Below are 19237 nucleotides of genomic sequence, written 5' to 3'. Positions count from 1 at the left end.
GTGAAATTTAATTATAGATATTGAGGACGTTGGATTGTCGCATTGTCTTTACGTATTTTTCTTGAGTATTTGGATAAAAAGTTGAGAGACCATAGCTCATGTAGACCCATCTATATGATTTTGATAAATATAAAGCAATACATTCACATATACAAAACAACCTTCTTCCCTCTTTATTGCCATCAACATATCCTATCATCACGCACACAGCTGGCTCTTTGTCTCTCTCTTAACCTCCCTCTCTCCTGATAACCTTGAACTTTAAAATGTAAATGAAAACTTTGTGATAAAAATACTAGGAAGTCAAGATCCTTTCCAGAAAACACAGCTCTCAATTTATAACGAATACATCTGCTTTTCCTCTCCTCCTTCCCCCTTTCCTTCTTTTCTCCCTTTCCTTCCTCCTTCTCTTGCTATTCTCTCTTTCCCCTTTGTGTCTTTTTCTACACAGTTGAGCATGCGCGCGCACACACACACACACACACACACAACTGAGCAGTTTGACTTTTGAACAAAGTAGATCTGTTCTTCTCCCAAGGAGAGTGCTGCCCAAGTTCAGAACCCCGATAATAAAGATACTGTGAGATACGCTATCTTTGTAAATTAGTTTATTTTAGGGGAGGCAAAAACTAGTACCCAGGGCTCTTTAGCATGTCACCAGAGAGTTACTTGAGCTACAGCAGTCTCCACTCTCCTTGTCTTCAGTGTGCTTAAAGCCACTGAAGTCATGACTGTTAGCCTGGTAGGCAATAGCAACGCTGACTCTTTTCCATGTCTCCCTCCTAAACATGGCTATAAAGGAGGATGATTTGGAAACATTACCTTTGGTGTTATCATGGTTTGCAGATCTGGCTAAGTGTGGATGCTTCCTGTCTACTGGGTTTGGCATCTCTATTCTGGAATAAATCTTCTGAAATAACTAATAAAGTAATTAAACATATTTTTGCCATTTCTGTGATTTCAAATTGTGACAAAGTAATTAGTGTTAGTGATAACCAGTATTCCTGGGGCCTGTTAATGGGTCTTTGATAGCCCCCCCTTTTTTTTCTTTGCATCTAAAAGGTTGTAGAGGAAAGAAACGTATAAGGATGCCAAGCCTCAGCACTTTTTCTCACCTTACTGCTAATGGGATCTGTAAGAATGACTGTGAACTTTCATCTTTTCTCACCTAATAGCCTTTCCCTAACCTCCAACACACAACAGGAGCTTTTGCTGTCTCATCCTTATGACAGGTGTGCACCACCACGCCTGGTTATTGCCTTCTGGATTCGAGAGTTAGCAGTGTTCTTTTGTCAATAATGGCTTGGTTTTGAAGCAGGAGCCATGTTTGTTGGAACACAAGGGGAAGAGGGTAAGTGAGCAGTGTTCGGTTCAGTCAGTCTTCACTTACTGTGCAGTAAATGGAAGACTCAGCTGAAAGACTGCCTCACTCATTTTTTAAACCTTTAAACAAACAAGTTGAATCATTTTTATCCATGCAAATCTGTAGCAGTGTCTGAATAGAAACAAGTTATAAAGAAGGGAAAATACTGCCTTTTTTGAGTTTTCCAAGTTTCTCAAATTTCCCCCAGAATATTGTTTTCTCATATATGAGAGAAGGTGCCCTGTAGTAACTAAGAGTATAACACTGCCATCCAGCTTCATGAGGACAGACCAAATGTGGGCGCTATATGGGGACCCCAAGCAAAATGAATGTATGGGTAAAACAGGCCATTAAAGCTTTTGTGTGGATTGAAAGAACAGACATTTGGAAGAAAGTACAATGTTATCTGCTAGGCAATAAGAAAATAAATAGCATGTAACCCCCTCCAGGAGATGGGAATAGAACTTTACTAGGACAGAGAGGTGGTACGGAAGCCTTGCAGCTGACACAGTACCTCCCCATGGAAGCCCACATGGCTCATTATGTACTTGCTGTGCCCAGAGTAAAATACACGATTTGTGGATGACTTTATATAAATTGTGCAGAGTGATTAAGCACTTTGCTTGGTATTTGGTTCACACTGCTATGTGTCATTCAGATCCTATTATATTAAACCTTTTCATTAGATTGGAACAAAATTATTGCCACCATGGCTCCCAGGATCTCTTACTGTAGAGCCTTGGTATAGGAGAGGCACTTAGAAAAAGACATTAAATTATCATTTATTGATAAGAAACTAAACTTGGTGAATTAATTTTTTATTTATGCATTAACCTTTAATAGTCATTTAACTTTAGAAATAGTCATAGGCCTCTGGTCTTTCCATATCTTCCAGTTAAGATATTCAAAAATCAATCTTCTCATTTTCAGAAATAAATCTGATATGATCACGTCATTTCCCTGATTAGAGCTCTTAAGTGTCTCTCTATCAATCATCCATATTGGATAAATATAAATGCCTTTGCTTGTATTCAAGGCCTTTCATGATATATTTCTTTCTTTTACAGAATCTTCTGTGGTTTCCTTCATCCCCCCTCAATTTTGCTTTAGAAATATTAAACTCATCAGACATTCATATCATCATAAATGCATGTAACAAAAGCTCTTCTAGTATCTGTGGAATCTTCTCCCACTCCCCTATTTATACTTCCTACCTAGTCCCTGAGCCTACTAACCTCATTTAGATCCAAACTTTACACTTCAGCTGTTCCCTTCACCCTGTGGGCATCCTTTCAGTCCAATGAAAATAGGCTAACCCCACATAATTCCTAATGTTTGCTGTTCTCCATTAACTGACTTTATGTCTTAACTCATCTCATTGTATAATACCTTTGAGAGACCCATATGATTTCTCAAATCTCCATTTCTCTCTTGTACTGTCTGTTTTCACATTAATAGAAACCATAGCAACAATCTTTCCCACCTTTTTCTTTTCTATTCATGAAAATTTTTGCAAGGGGTCTACAGACCAAGCCCCTTGTGTCTGGTAACCTGAATCTCCCACCACTTCCTTAATTGTTTCTGTTTTTATTCTGACCATATTAGTGTCAAACACTGTCTTGGCTGTGAGTATAAGTATACATCTCCTTTAGCTTGAAGATAAAGCTATCTTTACTTTTTAAGGTTTTAGTTTGAGGTAGAAGAATCAAAACGACAATAAATCTTGAAACCTACTAAGGAATGTAAATGTTTTGTAAAAGCATAATATCAAAGTCTCTTGTTAAACAAATCATAAGTTAAATTATACAGTCTCTAACAGGTATGGAAGTCCAGTGTAAGATGACAATAACATCTGCGGGAAGGTGGCCTGATGCTTTGCTCCATAATTAACTCACATATTTCTGTCTTCTGTTTTCTCTATGTCTGATTTTCTCTTAACTAAATAATATGTAAGTGTATGGTTCTCTATACAGCAATATAAACAAACACAACACTTACACACACTCTCTCTCCCCCTCTCCTCTTTCCTTTCTGTTTCCTCTCTCTCTCTCTCTCTCTCTCTGTTTTCTCTCTCTCTCTCTCTCTCTCTCTCTCTCTCTCTCTCTCTCTCTCTCTGTGTGTGTGTGTGTATACCAAGCCACATGGTGAAACACAGAAAAGAATTATGGGTTAATTTAAGTTGTAAGAGGTAGTTAGCAATAAGCCTGAACAATAGCCCAAACTAATTATATTCATATTATATATTAGTTTAATATATTAATGTAATTAATATATTTATATAATATATTAATTTATAATTAATATAAGCCTCTGTGTTTCTTTGGGACTGAATGGCTGTGGGACCACGTGACACAGAAGCTTCTGTCTATACGATTTCTTTATAAACTTAGAGATAAACAACATGTAAGCTGACAACTGGAAAAGGTACCAAGCCATGTGGCTAACATAGATAAAGATAATGGGGTAACATAAGTTATAAGAGCTAATAAGTAGCCTGACCTAATGGGCCAATCAGTTTATAACCTAAAAAAATAAATAAATAAACTTAGAGATAGACAGCTGTAGATGTCGACTTGTTGTTTTGTCATTACAAGATATTTTTCAGGTTTTCTATGTAATTTCTAGCTAAAGTATTGTGAAGACATTGTTAAAGAAGATATTAGGGGTTGGAAAGATGGTTCAAAGGTTACAGAGCTTGGTGGGAAAGTATGGAACCTAAGCCCATGTAAAAATCTATATGCAGCCTGTAACCTCAGCTCTGGTTCAGAGGAGGTAGAGACTTGCAGATGTCTAGGGATAGCTAATCAGCCACTCTAGGCAAAACGGTGAGCTCCAAGTTCAAGAGACCTGGTCTCTAAAACTAATGTGAACATAAGACACAGTAGGCATCTGTGAAGTTGTGAAAGAGCAAAGTTAACGAATAGAAAGTAAGGTGGAGCATAATATTTAACACTGGGTTCCACACATATTTGTATGAAAGAGCAGACCCCACACAAATGCACACATATATGCATGCCTCCTTTCCATGCCAGGTGGATCAGAGTATGCTGGAATTTTTCAAAACTACACAACTTACTGACGTTTTTACTTGTATACCAGAACTTCATGGTAAGACTGCTAGACACATCACACACTTTTATTTAAGGTCATGCACAGCTTGAATTCATGCTGACCAGGATGCTCCATCCTTGTCAGCTTGTTTTCATGGACCTGGACGTCTTCCCTTAGATGTTGAGGGAGAAAAGAAATGGATAATCTTATCCAGTTGTCAACTCTGTGAGTTACACAGTAACAACTAACCCGGCCAGATTGGTCCATAGATGCAGTCATGGCACAAATATTATAGGGATAATCAATTGCTTTCTGATTGTAAGTAAGAGATTTTCGAAAAGAAGACTCACATACCTGTTACTGTTAATCTTACCAATGGCTATGGATCTCAAGAGCCACAAGTGTCAACCTGCTGCCATTATTTTGATAACCAATTGCAATCTTTACTCCAATCTCTATGCCTATAGTTAGTGCAGGTTTCAGACCAGAGAAGCATCTCTGTTTGGTGGATAACAGTTGACACAGACTCTCATTCATGACAAAAGTGCGGAGAATTATCTGCTCAGCCATTAAGTGAGACATTTATATACCATCTCCTTCCCTCGGGGCTCAGGAACCAACGTGAAAGAGGGAGCAAAAAATCTGAAAACTCAGTGATTGGGCAAAACAACATCTCTGGCTGTCTCTGGTTTCTTTGCCCTCAGGACCTCAGAGCAGCTCTGCGTCTTTAAGATCTGCTTGAGATCAAGTCAGTCATCATTCTAACATGGACCAGGGAGAGCCTCATGAGCCTCGACCCTTTGCGGAAGAGTTATTGACAGCTGATGGCTGCTAATGGAAGAGTGGCCCTTGGTAAGCCCATCCTACTTCAGGAATATCCCACACCCATGCGTAGATGAGCAGAACAAATCAGACCTGGTTAGTTTTTTAAAAAATCAAATCAAGTCAAAACAAACAAAAAACATAACTGGGAGGTTGAGAGGGAAATAGTGTGGTGTATGTGCATCTGGGAGGAATGAGGGGGCAAATATGGTAATAAATTGCATGTGAGAGAATTCTCAAATCAATAGAAATGTTGTATCTAAAACAATAAATAATAGATAAATAACAAGAAAGGCATACAGTCCTTTCGGCTGGTGCTGGCATTGTCTGCTTACGTCCTGTGACTGCAGAGGGTGCAACTACTTGTGTTTTTCCGCCCTGCACCCAAGTTCTGGCCCTCCAGTATTTCCTATAGAAATTCCTATTGTGAAAATGCAAATTTTCCCATTACAAATTCTGTTGAGTCTGGCCGGTTAATCCCTGAAGAAACCAGATTTCACGCTCTGTAGAAAATGGCATTTTTCTCTCATGCTGTCCCTTCTTTCCCCAGGAGGAAAATATTAAAGAATATGGGAATGTTTCTTCTAGGAAAGTGCAAATCCATAAAAGAAGATGTGGGCTTTAAAAAATGTTCCTTTGCTCATGAATACTATCAGCTAAATCAACCTATAAATTCCATCCAAACACTAAACAATAGGCAACAGAATAAGGTAGCCAGAAAAGTACATCACATTCTCTGCAGCGTATTGCTTAATGTGATGGGATTTGTGTGTGTGTGTGTGTGTGTGTGTGTGTGTGTGTGTGTGTGTGTAGCTTTTGAACCTGTACATAAGTATGACAAAAGCCATTTCCAGCCCCTTTGAAATGCATACTGATTGAGAAGCTCAGTTTATTTATGTATACTGTAAGGCAGTTATAAACACTAATAAAGTTTCTCTCATCCCCTTGACCTTACACCCTCAAAAACGAAACAGTGTCTTTTTTGTGCTGTCTGAAGTACTGTCTTTTTTTGAGTTCCTGCCTGTGAATTACAGTCCTTTTCTCAATTTGGTTTATTATGTTGGTTTGTTTAGGATCACACCTAGTGGATTGCTTATTTTTCCATCTTTCCCGCTTTTGAGAGTGACCCGAGTGAGTTACAGCTCAAAGCAGAGTCTCCCAAGAATCTCTTATTGCTATGTATCCATTCTACTAAAATACTGTGGTTATAGGTTTTATATTCAAAATCCAGCATGATCTTCATGTGCATAGATATGCTTGTATTCAGTGGTATTTGAAACTACATGAGATGGACTTTTCTCTTTGAACAATCGCAGTGTCCCAATAATTAAAAGAACAGTGTGATCTTATATGATTCCACTGACAAGCCTCTACTTACCCCACACACAAATTTTGAAAAAAATAGAAGTCTTAATATAGCTTAATTCTTTCCTCCTTATATTTATATTTTTCTCAGATTAGGCTGAAGACATTGGGCACTAATCAGCTTGCCAACAGAAGAAGACTAGCAGGCAATAATCTCAGAGCCACAAATGCCTCTTCCAATATTTAGAGCTCCCAGAAAGAGTCTTTGGGGCCATATGACATAACATGTTCACTGACTACTTCTTAGTATCTTTGCTTAGCTTGGTCCTTACCCCACAAGTGCAATCCCTTAGGATGGAGTTTAAATCAACATTTGTTACTGGTTGAGAACTCTAAGAAGCTATTTGACCACTTAACCTTCACTAGATCTTCAGATCAAAATGCACAAAGTTTTGCTTTGCACAGAGTAGCAATCATATTGATTTTATGTCAAATGGCACCCTTAAGTATATTTAGCTGGAGTCTCTAACACAATAACACAACAGAAACGGGAAGAGCTACGGCATACTTCCATATAGACTGTACAACTATATGGCAATAATATCTGAAAAAAGTTGAGACAGATTGTGGAGTGGGAGAATGTACAGAGGGTGATCCTATTTGTAAACTAAGCAGATAACAAGATAAAGAAGTCATAAAATACCACAGAGAACAGTTTCTGATAAAGAACAGACTACAGGAAGGAAGGGGCAGACAAGAAAATAGTCTTTCCCAACAGGTCTAATCAGAATCTCCAAAAGGTATTTTTCTCGTAGTCAATGTATAAGCAATTGGGTATGAAATATAATATGCTGTACTCAAGTCAGTGTGACAAATGACATGATGACATTTTAAACCCAAAGTGCTATTTATTCTAGAAAAGATAGACTATTTTTAAAGCACACGTTGAGCTCTGAACAGCACAGTATAGAGCAGGTGACATCTTCCTTGACACAAAGTTTGCAATGTGAGGGACAGCGTGATGTTTCTGCATTCAATTCTGAGTTTCGGCATATAGAGACAGTCATTAGAGAGTCACAGGTGTTTCCTGTGGGCAAAATGTAGTGTCACATAAGTGGAATGTTCTGTTCTTTAATTCCAGGATAATGTTTACCCATTCTGTCATACCTAGATCTGAGATAACCTCTTTGCAATAAATCTTACGAGGGCTGTTCACTCAAGAAGTATATCTCTGGTTTTGTGCTAAATGTATTTCCCACTGTTTGTCTGAACTCTTTGAAGGCAAAGATAAGTTTATACACTTTGTATTTCTGTGCTCTCCCAATCAACTGTCAGGTACTAAGTGATTAATGTCCACCTGCTTATTTACCTTTTATAAAATGGCATTAAAGAATATGTGAATATAACTACATCAATGCAGGTATTTGTGCAATTTATTTTTAGTACTAACTTGTCAAAGACGAAGACTGTGGCTGTGAAAGTTGAATGTTAAAGGGAATAGTCACAGTTGCCACTTCTGGATCATGTCTGAAAGAAAGGCTTATTTTAAGAAGCAGAGTCCTATTTTCGAAGGGAAGCCAGATGAAAACTGTAATCCGGAGAAGAAACTGAAATCGGTGACAAAGGAATTCAATCAAGGGTCAGGTTTCACGAAAATGAGTTTGTTCTCAGGGCAATAGCAAAACTCAGTTAACTTCTGTGCTTGGATCTTTGAGTACAGCCGTTGTGTTTGAGCATATGCGGCACATTTACCAACTGCCTCCTCATGATTTCATGAAGAACTTCTCATGAACCAAGGCCTTGGTACTCTTTGTGAGGTCACAAAGTCATGATTCTAGGCCAGACTCAGGGCTACAACCGAAGAAGGATGAGTGAGCTGAAGAAGCCTATTCAACTGCTCGAGGTAAGGGTCAACCTGTATTTGAGCACAAGTCTGGTACAGAAAGAGACAACAAAAGATCTTTCAGAAATGTGTGAAGCCTTCTTGGGCTGTGCTACTAAGGTATTGAGATCCTTGCTCTTGTCCTTTGTTTATAGCACTGGGACTGATGCTGAGGGTTTCGTTTAATAATTTAATAGCCTACAGTTTCTGGGAAAAGCTTAGTTCATTCAAATAGAGAACTTCCTTTTAACGTTTTTTCTTAAAACTTACTTTTTAATCAACTTGCACATTATTAAAATTACTTCTGCTTTTTTCATAGGTCCTTAATTTTGGTTAATTCCCATTCCATATTCTCCTCTCACCCATTTTGCTGATTGGAATTCTTTTAATGCCAATTTTATATTTATATTTAATGAAAACGGAATATATTGCTTTGGCTGCCAGCTTTACATAGGAAGTTTAGTTTTGACATTTTCTGATATTCCTTATATTGTCAAAGGTTGAAGCTTTCTTTCCACTAGTCTAAAACAATATCACTAGAAAAACCACTGTTTGGGCTTTGTTTTTGTTGTTCTAGAGCTAGAAGCTTGCTTAACTCTAGTGAGGGACTGCTATGTTTGACATTTCCCCCTCTAGGAAAGTAGAAGTAAACATGAATTTTGCTCCTCTGTGGTGCAGAAATGAAGAAAGAGGCACACAGCTGTCTGTCAAGGTATCTGTGTTATCCCCGAGTCACACCTTTTATGCAACCCTGATTCACACTTTTTATGCAACCCTGAGTCAAAATCCATGACCTCAGATGCAAAACATACATGGCACACAGTCACCTCTCGATTCCTCCTGCCACCACCGTCTCTGGTTTGCACTCTTGCAGTGGTTTCCCCAGTGTTTCTTGCTGAATATCTTCTGAATTGAACACTCAGAGTGAACACGACATGCTCTTCTTTATTAGATGTCTCTCAAGCCTCTCATTAATAATCTTTATAGCTATATGTTCCATAATTCTCTATACAATATGTACCCAGGAACTTTTTATCTTAAGGCATAACTCTCCTTCCTTAGCTGGTCATCTTTTGTCCCTTCTAGTCCCTGCCTTTCTCTTTGAGATGACATATTCACATCAACCATTTAGCACTACCTGAATTTCTTTCCTTTTAGTTGCTTGATTAGAGAACTTCTCTCTTTCAGCCTATTGGGTGGTATCTAATTGATTCATCTACTAAGGATACTACATAGGATTATTCACTCAGCTAAAGCTGCCTTTTAATGTATGCTATCACTTTTTAAGCTCTTATCATTGTTTGTTGCATTATAAATATATATTTTATTCATTAATTTTTGTGTTTTATTCTAGAATATAAGCTCCCTGAGAATTTATCTATTGTCTATTTGTCTATTTGTCCACCTTTGTCAATTTGATTTGTGATTTTTGTTTCTAGAACTCCAACGTGTAATGACCTTATGATATCTGACCCATTGAGAATGACCACTTGTTTGTAGAATGTGTCCATTATTCACTGTCTTTTACATTTAGTTTCCTCATCTGTCAAGTGGTGGTATACTTTCTGCTTCTCTTTCAATTTGCTGTTAACAGTGGTTGTTTCTTCACATACATTGCTTCGTAGATAACTGACATATAGTATGTTCTCAAAATTTTCTGTTGTTATTGACTTTGCTACCAATGGCCATAAGGCAAGGATAAAAGAAAACCGTGTTGCTCTGTGGATTTTTGTCCTGCCATTTAGAACATACAGTCAATGGAATGAGTGACTCAACTCTGAAATCAAATTTTAGAGAAACTTGGGTCTTGGTTTTTGGAGATTGCACAATTGCCTTTCAACTAGAAGATCGTAATAAAGATATTATAGCAGTAAGCACAGCATTCTCTGCTTTCATGGTTGTTAGTAACTGGTGTTCTCAGAGATCTGACTACAGCCGCTAGACTATTTATTCTGCCTCATATAAGACTTGGTACTAAGAAGGACTCACATTAGATTTGAAGGAAGAAGCTTTGTGTAGGGGTGGGGTAGAGTCACAATCACTTGCGTGAGTGAAGGCTTATGCTTAATACGCCAAATATGCTGTGCAGAAAGGTTCTTGTGGTCTTTTCTGGAAACTGTTTCTCCTAACTCCTTAGTCACTGAAGTCTACTCACTCATACTAAACTTTTGAATTTTATATAAACAGAGTTATAAACTAATTTTCTGGCTTTTTTTACCTTAATATATCCATGTCGTGTGCAGGAGCAAGTTATTCTTTTGTTTGATTGCTCCTTCTCGTTGTTTAAATAAGCATCCATTGCTTACCATATACATTTAAAGAACCTTTTGGATTGTTTCAGCTCTTCACTGTCATGAGCACATCCTCTGTAAAAATTCACAAGTATTTATTTTTCTGGCTATACGCTTTTGTTTACTAGGGTGAATTCCCGTGATACAAATTGCTGTCCCATAAGAAATAATAGGTTTAACTTTGTAACACAAACTTGCCCTCAGACATGGACGTCATTTTCTTTTCACAGCTGAACGGTGGAATTCTCATTGTTCTCTGTCCACAATAACGTCTGATATTATTAGAACTTTAAGATGATGACTGCAAATGTTCAGCAATTTTCTTGTACTTATCAACCACATATAATATTTCATTACATTATGTCTGTGTTCAGATCATTTGAACCTTTTTAATCAGCCGTTTGTGGTTCACTTTATGAATGATTTACAGGTTTTAACACTATTTGGTAGGCATATGTATGTTAATATGTGTATTAAAACCTTCCAGTGCAAAGCTTGTAGGTTTGAATCTACTTTGGCTGTAAAGAAACCTTTAATTTTGATTAAGTGTTATGTATTTTATTGCTTCTTTCATGACTAGTACTTTCAGGAGTTTCTCAAGAAACATTTACCTTCACTGAAATTACAAAGATACTTTTCTATATTTTTCAAGTAAGTCTTATAGATCTTGTTTTTACGTTTAGGTGCCTGCTGTAGTTACTTTTTCACTGCTGTGATAAACAGCATGGCAAAGTCAATGTATGTAAAAGAAAGCATTTAATTGTGTACATTTCCAGAGGCTTGGATTCATTGTAGTGGAGAAAAGGCATGGAGGCAGGAATATTTGAGAGCTTATGTCTCTGACAGCAAATAAGAGGTAGAGAACACATTGGGAATGGAGTCCCTAAAAGTCTGCACCTAGACATACACCACTTCCAGCAGGGCCATACCTCCCAATACTTCCCAAATATTTTCACCAACTGGGAACCAAGTATCCAAACAAGTGAGTCTTTGGAGGTCATTCTCATTCAAATTACTACAGTGTCTCATTCAAATTAGTGTGTGTGTATGTGCATGTGTGCACGTGCACCTGTGAGTATGGTTATATGATGAAATAGAGGCAGAGATATATAATTTTTTCCATGTAAATATTTCTTGTTTTCCCCCACCAATGACTCAACTTAACCAGACACAGGTTTCCATAAGTTTAAGGAAACACTTTATACAGTTCTCATATATAATATTCAAAGATTATTTACTTCACATCGTATGAAAGGTGAGCAGGTGTTATTATCCGTCCTTTAGGAGGGAATCCCTCTCAGCTGAACATTGTATTATCAACAGTCCCTATGGGAAAGGGAGCTTTATTGAGCTTGTGTCATGGTCCTCAGTTTTAATAAATGATTTGTGTTTGGTTTAAACTTAAAAACCTTTGGAGGAGATTTTCTTATTGACATATGAGACTTTAGATGCTCAGAGAGCTTTATTGCTTATCTAAAGATTCTATTTAGCGAATATTGGAAATAAATTCTGAATTCTGGGTTTTGGATTGCAGAGCCATTCTCTCTGCTACCTTGCTAGGTTCTCTTTTTTCTTTCTCCACTATGGGTACAAAGTCTTTTCTGTAGATAATGGAAATCAATGATTCTCATCTTCTGTGTCTATCTCTGACTGAAACACACTCCATCCTTTCCTCCGTTCCTCCCTCCCTCCCTTCCCAAAGGTAACTGAGTGCTTTACTGTAGGGAGCTGTGTGACGCCATGCCTTAAAGGTGGCGCTGATTCCCACCTTCCACCTTCCCAACGGTGAGTGCTCTCAGGTGTGTACAACTCCATATATGGCTGATGCTAAAGATCTGGCTTGTTTCGTGTTTCTGGACTTATCTGCGTTTCCCATGTGGCTTGCTGGGGTTGGCTACCCAGAGGTTATTTAAACTGTAGACTGTTTTTTCCCCCAGGGTGAGAGGTTGTGAGAGGTAGAGAGAGGGTGAGAAAGTTGTTTAAAGGTCCTGAATAAAACTGCAGTGAGAAGAGTCCTGTGTTGCATCATCCTTGCCGGCGAGACGGACGCAGGACACTTTACCACTGAGCTATATCTCCCACTTTTAAAATTGTTTCTATTTTTTTGTTTTTTTATTAATTTTTATTGAGCTCTACATTTTTCTCTGTTCCCCTCCCTGCCTCTCCCCTCCCCGCCTTCAACCTTCCCCCAAGGTCTCCATGCTCCCACTTTACTTAGGAGATCTCATCTTTTTCTACTTTCCATCTAGATTAGATCTATGTAAGTCTCTCTTAGTGTCCTCATTGTTTTGTAAGTTCTATGGAATTGTGGTCTTAAGGCTGGTTTTCTTTGTTTTATTTTTAAAAGAGAAAGTTTAGCCTTGGTGGCACTTGAAGGCACTGTGTAGCCCAGGCTGACCTCAAACTCATGATCTCTCACCCTTAGACTGTACACTGTTTGGATTACAGGTGGTTGCCAGTGTTTATGGCTTGTAATTACTTTGAAATGTTATCAAAATTTTTCCTCTCAAGGCAAAATTTCAACTCTGAAAATTGTTGAAAACACTTTGTTAAAGGGGTAATTATTTATTTACACTTACTACATTAGAAATAAAATATTTATCAATTTATTTAAAAAATAATAGCAAATGAATTCACTATGTGGTAACACAACATGTTTTTGTGAAAACTAACTCTACTTTCCAGAAAAATAATTACTAAGAATGGTAGTCCTGTTTTACCAATTTTTCAAATTATTTTATTATGTAGCTTAGAGAAGTTTTAAAAAGAGCTTTTGTTAATGCTTTGAGATTTTTCTACCTTGTGTTTTGGTCATTTTCTTCCCCTTCCTTATATCCTCCCAAATCCACCCCCTTTTACATACCCACCCAACTTTGTGTCCTTGTTTTATTGATTAAGCTCATGGAGTCCCATTAGGGCTGGCTGCATGTATAACCTTAGGTGTGTGGTAAATGAAGTCTTATATCTCTATCTCTATCTCTATGTCCAAATCTCTGTCTGTCTATCTATCTATCTATCTATCTATCTATCTATCTATCTATCTATCTATCTATCTATCTATCTATCTATCTATCTATCTAGAGAGAAGGGACATAATCAGTTTATTTAAGTATACTATCTGAAGATAATCTTGTATTACCTGAATATATAGTTGCAAAAAATCAGGAATATCTTTTCTTGTACTAAAACTCCAACAATAGTGGTTTCTTAAAAAGTAATTGTTACTTAAAGGCAAGTTCTAATGTGAAATTTAAACCTCTCACTGACATAATGTTACTTTCTTGTCAGTTTGAGTATCCTGTTTGATCATGACTATGTGACCACACACACTGAATTCTTTTGTAACTTTCAGTTCACTGCACTGCAGCATTAAGGTTGCATGGAAACTGATGGGCTAAATCTCCTAACACAAGTTCTAATGGACTGATAACAAATGCTAGCATCTTCAAGATCTAGCACATTTGTACAGAGGTATTACTTCTTATCCCTGCTCAGAGTCAGGTGCAAAATCATTCATCCCTCCCAGCCCCACAAGAAGCAGATCTCCTACACTGCTAACTTCCACTCCACGTTTGCCATGGTCTTGCAGGAACACTTCTGGAACTAGATGATATGAAACCCCTCTACTTTTCTTGCTTCTTGCATTGACCATCACAGTGGGGATTTGGTCTTAAGGCGGTCTCCACCTTCTCCATTTCTAGCTTTTTTATTCTACACAGGTGTTTCCATCACTTATCCACTTGAATGTCTACTCTTAGCATTTAACTTTCTTGGGATCAATAAACATTGACACAATTCATACTCAAATATACAAAATTCACTTTTGTAATATTATTTCTGATTTTAACAGTAAAAGTCTTCAATTATTTTGAAGTTGTAAAGCATACAGTAAAAGTTATGTGCTTTCCAAAATTCTAACTTCTATTCAAAACATTGACTTTTGTAATTTTGCGTCATTTGTTGCTTTTCTTGAAGGGACAGGTTTCTTCCTTTCAATGCTATGAGAATTTTTTTTTTTTAGAAATTCGGTTTTAAACATTTATTTCTTACTTGATAATGATTCTTCCAATAAATACAACATTCAAAGACAACTGCTACTAGGTCAGCTTGAGGTTCATTCAATCAGAATAGGACTTTTCTTTAATCAGAAATTTATTGTGCTGAAGAAGTGTTTTTAAATCCACACAGATGACGTTACCACTTAAAATATTTAAAATGACATATACTCAGGGTAAAGATTTAATGAAATTGTATTACTTTTCTATTTTATGAAAGGTGTTCTTCAACAGGCTTGGCATTATATCTCCTGAAAGAGAGGGACAGTGAAAAGAAGGTGGCAGAGGTGATGTTCCTCGTCACTGTCCCAATTCTTGCTCTCAATCCAAAGATTGCACCCACAATGGCTTTTTCTCTGTATTGTTCCAACATGACAAAAAGGACAATGTCTCCATAATATTGGCATAAAAATAGTTTTATCTTCATTGGTGGTTTGAAAGTGCTGAGAATCCTATGAGTTCCAAAGAACTTACTTGGAGAGTCACTTTATAGAAACATCAGGTATTTATTGAGAACCCACTAACCCCAGTACACCTTCGCTGTCCTTGGGTTTGGACAGCACTGAACAACTGCTTTGAATGGCTAGGGATTTTCTAAACTATCAGGAAGTAGATTCTTGAGGCAACTGTTGAAGCCCAAAAGCTAAAAATAACGAAGGTAGGTGTCCAAAGGGGAGAGAACAAAAATGCCCCTCTGTAAGGACACTTCAGGAATTGTACAGTTATCTAAAAACAGTGAAAGACACCATTTTAATACTGTTTAAAGTTCATAGAAGTTTCCATGATGTATTTTTCTAGAATGTTGATGCTCTGTTAATAGTCATCCTTTACTGACACTGAGTGCCTTATGGACCCATCTCCTTTGTGACAGCTACCCTAGCTAGGTATAACCTTGAATTCAAATTTCTTTCTCTTTCTTCCTGGTACTTTAACTTTATCATTATTATCCTGTTCCTGTTTTTATATTTTGATGGGGTCCAAAATGAGACATGATAAATCTAGCTATTTTTAACATCAATGAAGACTTGGATTGTTCTGCTACTTATGAAGCTCAGATATCTGTAGTCTGAATCAGTACAACCCCGTTTGACTTAATCTGTATGAAACTATAGAATGTGAAGCCTATTGTTTTTCCTAACTAAGAAAACAAATTATTTTCTAAACTGTAAAGGGAATCCAAACTTTGGCGTAGAAAACCTGTAGTGCAAATAAGTGTATTGATGTGGTGTATGTTGAATGTTTACTTATGCAACCTCAAGATTGCTAGGGAGGGGCACTCTCTTAGTTCACCCAGCAACTCACTATGATTCAGATGTTTCCTAACAACCACCTGGGGGAGGAGAGCAATCTTCTCATTTAATCTTAATCACTGGCAATCAGTGACATTTCACAACTGGGAAATATCACATAAATTATTAGATGAGCCATCACAAAATATAATAAAAGGTAGAAAGCAATATAGCCTTGTGTGTGTGTCAGGGATTTACATGTAATTACCTAAAATATTTAAACATTGTTAAACGTTACTCCCAAAAGATATCAGGCTTAAGCCCAGGTTGTCTTTTTGAATGAAAGCCTTCATTTGGAACCACAGGCTTTGATTTCTGTGCATACAAGGCAAGTGGATACTAATGCACACCGTTTTCAACTGTGTAGCTCCTTAGTAGTTGGGGTCCAGGCTGAAGTTGCAGATTTGTCTTTTTCTTTACACGCCTGTATGTTAACCTTTACACCACAAAGTTGGGAATGTCGATTCACTTTTCTTTGGGGATGAATGAATAAGAATGCATTATATACATGTATGAGACTAATACATTTAACAGAATAAATGTAACTAATAAAAACACATAGAGACAGACTTATTTGTTGAGAAACCATTGCAGGAGATCTAAGGTCTAGTAAATTCCCTTTACTATCTTACCAGCCTAATTATGAATAACAGTGAAGCTTTGGGTATGGCAAATGATATCCATAGGCAATATTTGAAAAAATTAAGAAATATGCAATCAATCTCAGAGTATAAGACTGTGTGTCAGAGCAAGTCCTATACTCTAAGCAGATTAATGCTGTAGTCTGAATATCTGTGCCCCCACTCAAGAAACTGAAGCTGATTTCTCAGGGTGATGGTACCAGATGTGGATCTTGCGGAGGTAATTAGCTCTGTCCTCCTGAATTGGCTTAAGCATCCCATGGAAGATTGCCAGAAAGCTTCCTCCCCGTGATTTGCCCATTGAAAGCACCATATCTGAAACAGGAAATCATTCATCACCTGCCAGTACTTTGTGTTTGCCCATCTCAGCTTCCAGAACTGTGAAAAATATATTACTTTATTTGTAAGTTATTTTGTTGATGGTTTTGTCCCAGTGTCTCAAAGGCACTCACATGCTTAAAAACAGAAAGTTTTCTACCACATAATCTGTAATTGCAATGTGAGCCAGTGGTAGTGATGACGGCTGTGGTAGTGGTGGAGGAGTTGTATCCTATGTGTGCAGGGACTCATTGTACTCTCTGCTTATGGCTTTGCCACACCCCAAGTCTCTGGATTTTACTACTACACTCTTGGTGTCCTAATGTCATGAGAAGGAAAAAGAGTTGAAGCGTATACCAAATTTGCTTATAAGATCTTGTGTGGCTTACCTTTGATCAGCTTCCAGTAGGCAAATCTGTTTTATGATCCTTCCTAACTACAAATGAGACAAAGAAATACAGTCTCTTTGCTGCTTTATAAAAACAGAACCAGGATCTGGTAAATCCATTCTATTTATGCTGGGCAAACTGATACTTTAATTTTTGCCATTATTTTGAGTAGTTTACATGTAGACAAAGCACAAATGTGTCATAGTCAGCATGAATTATTAATTTCGTTTCTTTATTCAGCAAATTTTTTGAATATTCCCTGTAAGCAATACACTGAGCATGGGGTTTTATGTATGACATTAATTGGATAGTACCCCAAACCCAAACAAAGTGTCCCACAGTTTCTGCTTTCAGGAGTTCTCTGTCTTCTTTGAGCAGACTGGTCTGATTGCTTTCTCATGAGCTTTCCTAGTTAATCTCTGAATCATGGATAACAGGAAAGTAAAACATGACAGTTCAGAGAAAATTAACAGCAGAACATAGGATAGGAATGAGCATTGGGATCGCATCTATGGCAGCTTCTTTTCGCTGATTTTATTATTCTTTGTAGAACTCTAACTTCACAGAAACTTGGAGCATCACTATTTTCTTCTACATTAAGATAAACTAGGAAATTTCTTTGGTAATAAGACAAGTAAACACTCGCTCCTCTGGGTTACCAGCAACAGTACTTTTTAAATAAAATATAAAACATAAATTCTATATTTTCAGTTCATACATAGTCTACTGTCAGACTCTTTTTTTTTGTCTCGGGTGGTTTGAGAGGAGAATAATGGGGCGAAGAGCTGGGGTGCTTGAGTTCTAATATTTGGTGTTCAGTTGGATATGACCCGAAAGAAATCACTTCCTTTTTCTGAGCTTCAGCTTTTCATGCATATTTTTTTCTGGACACTTATGTAATTAATAAGCGCCTACTAGAGGAACATAAAGCAAATTAGCTGATGAGTCTGACGACAGAAAGGACAGTGTCACAGAAGGCTATGTGACAGGCTCTCTATACGTCTACTTTGGTAGAGTCTTATTGTAAGCCGTTGCTGTTTGGGGGGGTTTGGATCCTGCAGTATCCCCAGAAATAAACAGAGCCCAAATAGTCCCGGTTGCCATGGCAGAAAGTATTCTGAAGATATGAATTGTGTCTATATTGAGGGTCTAATTATGATCAGACCAAGATTCATTTTCCACAACTATCTTTGTGTTGCCACAGAAACAGACAGTGTTGGTAAGTCTGTGAATAAACTTTATAACCAATTAACTTGTTATCCTCAAATGATGCCTTCATGGTCATCATTAAGGTTTTCTTTTTTTAAACTTGAGTTCATGTAAAACCAGGAAATAGAATTCTTTAATGTCATTCACACTCATCAATATATATTTTTAAGAGAGAAAAAGACTTTGGCAGTTTCTAAGATTGAAGTGGAATTATATGTTACATTGTTGAAGTAATATTCAGTAAGGATATTACAACTCAGATGGAATTCATGATGTTTTTGTTTTGCAAAACTAAGGTAACAAAGATAGCTGAATTATTTGGTCTTTAAATAAAAATATTTTATTGAAATTAATATTAGATCTATTGAACAAATTAATGACTCTGATATTTGTCTTACTATATTAGTCTATTATTAATAGTCAATAGATTTATTTTTTCTCATGAAGAATCTGAGACTGGGGACAATATTTGACAGATTTTTGGCAAGACATTTCTATCAATTATATTTGGTACATTCACCTTGAATATGCATTGATTTTAAAATAATTCTGATATTTGTTTCCATGGTACCAGAAGACACAGCTAATGTTAGAGGTTAATATAGACTAATAAACTGCACAA

At 37.1% G+C, this 19237-nt stretch overlaps 1 long non-coding RNA gene across 3 annotated transcripts in view; it reads left to right on the top strand.

Annotated features, from left to right (window-relative positions):
• The first annotated feature begins 8375 nt into the window (after positions 1-8375).
• LOC125394996 (uncharacterized) overlaps positions 8376-19237 on the top strand; it is a 46132-nt gene continuing 35270 nt past the window's right edge. For 2 of the 3 annotated variants that reach the window (XR_007230401.3, XR_007230402.3), the window contains exon 1: positions 8376-8444. This is a non-coding gene — a long non-coding RNA (uncharacterized LOC125394996). Of the gene's footprint in view, positions 8445-9059; positions 9136-19237 lie in introns of all 3 variants that reach the window. The other variant, XR_007230403.3, reaches the window with a different exon arrangement.

The sequence above is a fragment of the Myodes glareolus genome, chromosome 21 (genome assembly GCF_982192425.1).
Source record: "Myodes glareolus chromosome 21, mMyoGla1.1, whole genome shotgun sequence".
Lineage (NCBI taxonomy): Eukaryota > Metazoa > Chordata > Mammalia > Rodentia > Cricetidae > Myodes > Myodes glareolus.
This window is presented reverse-complemented; position numbering and strand designations above follow the sequence as displayed.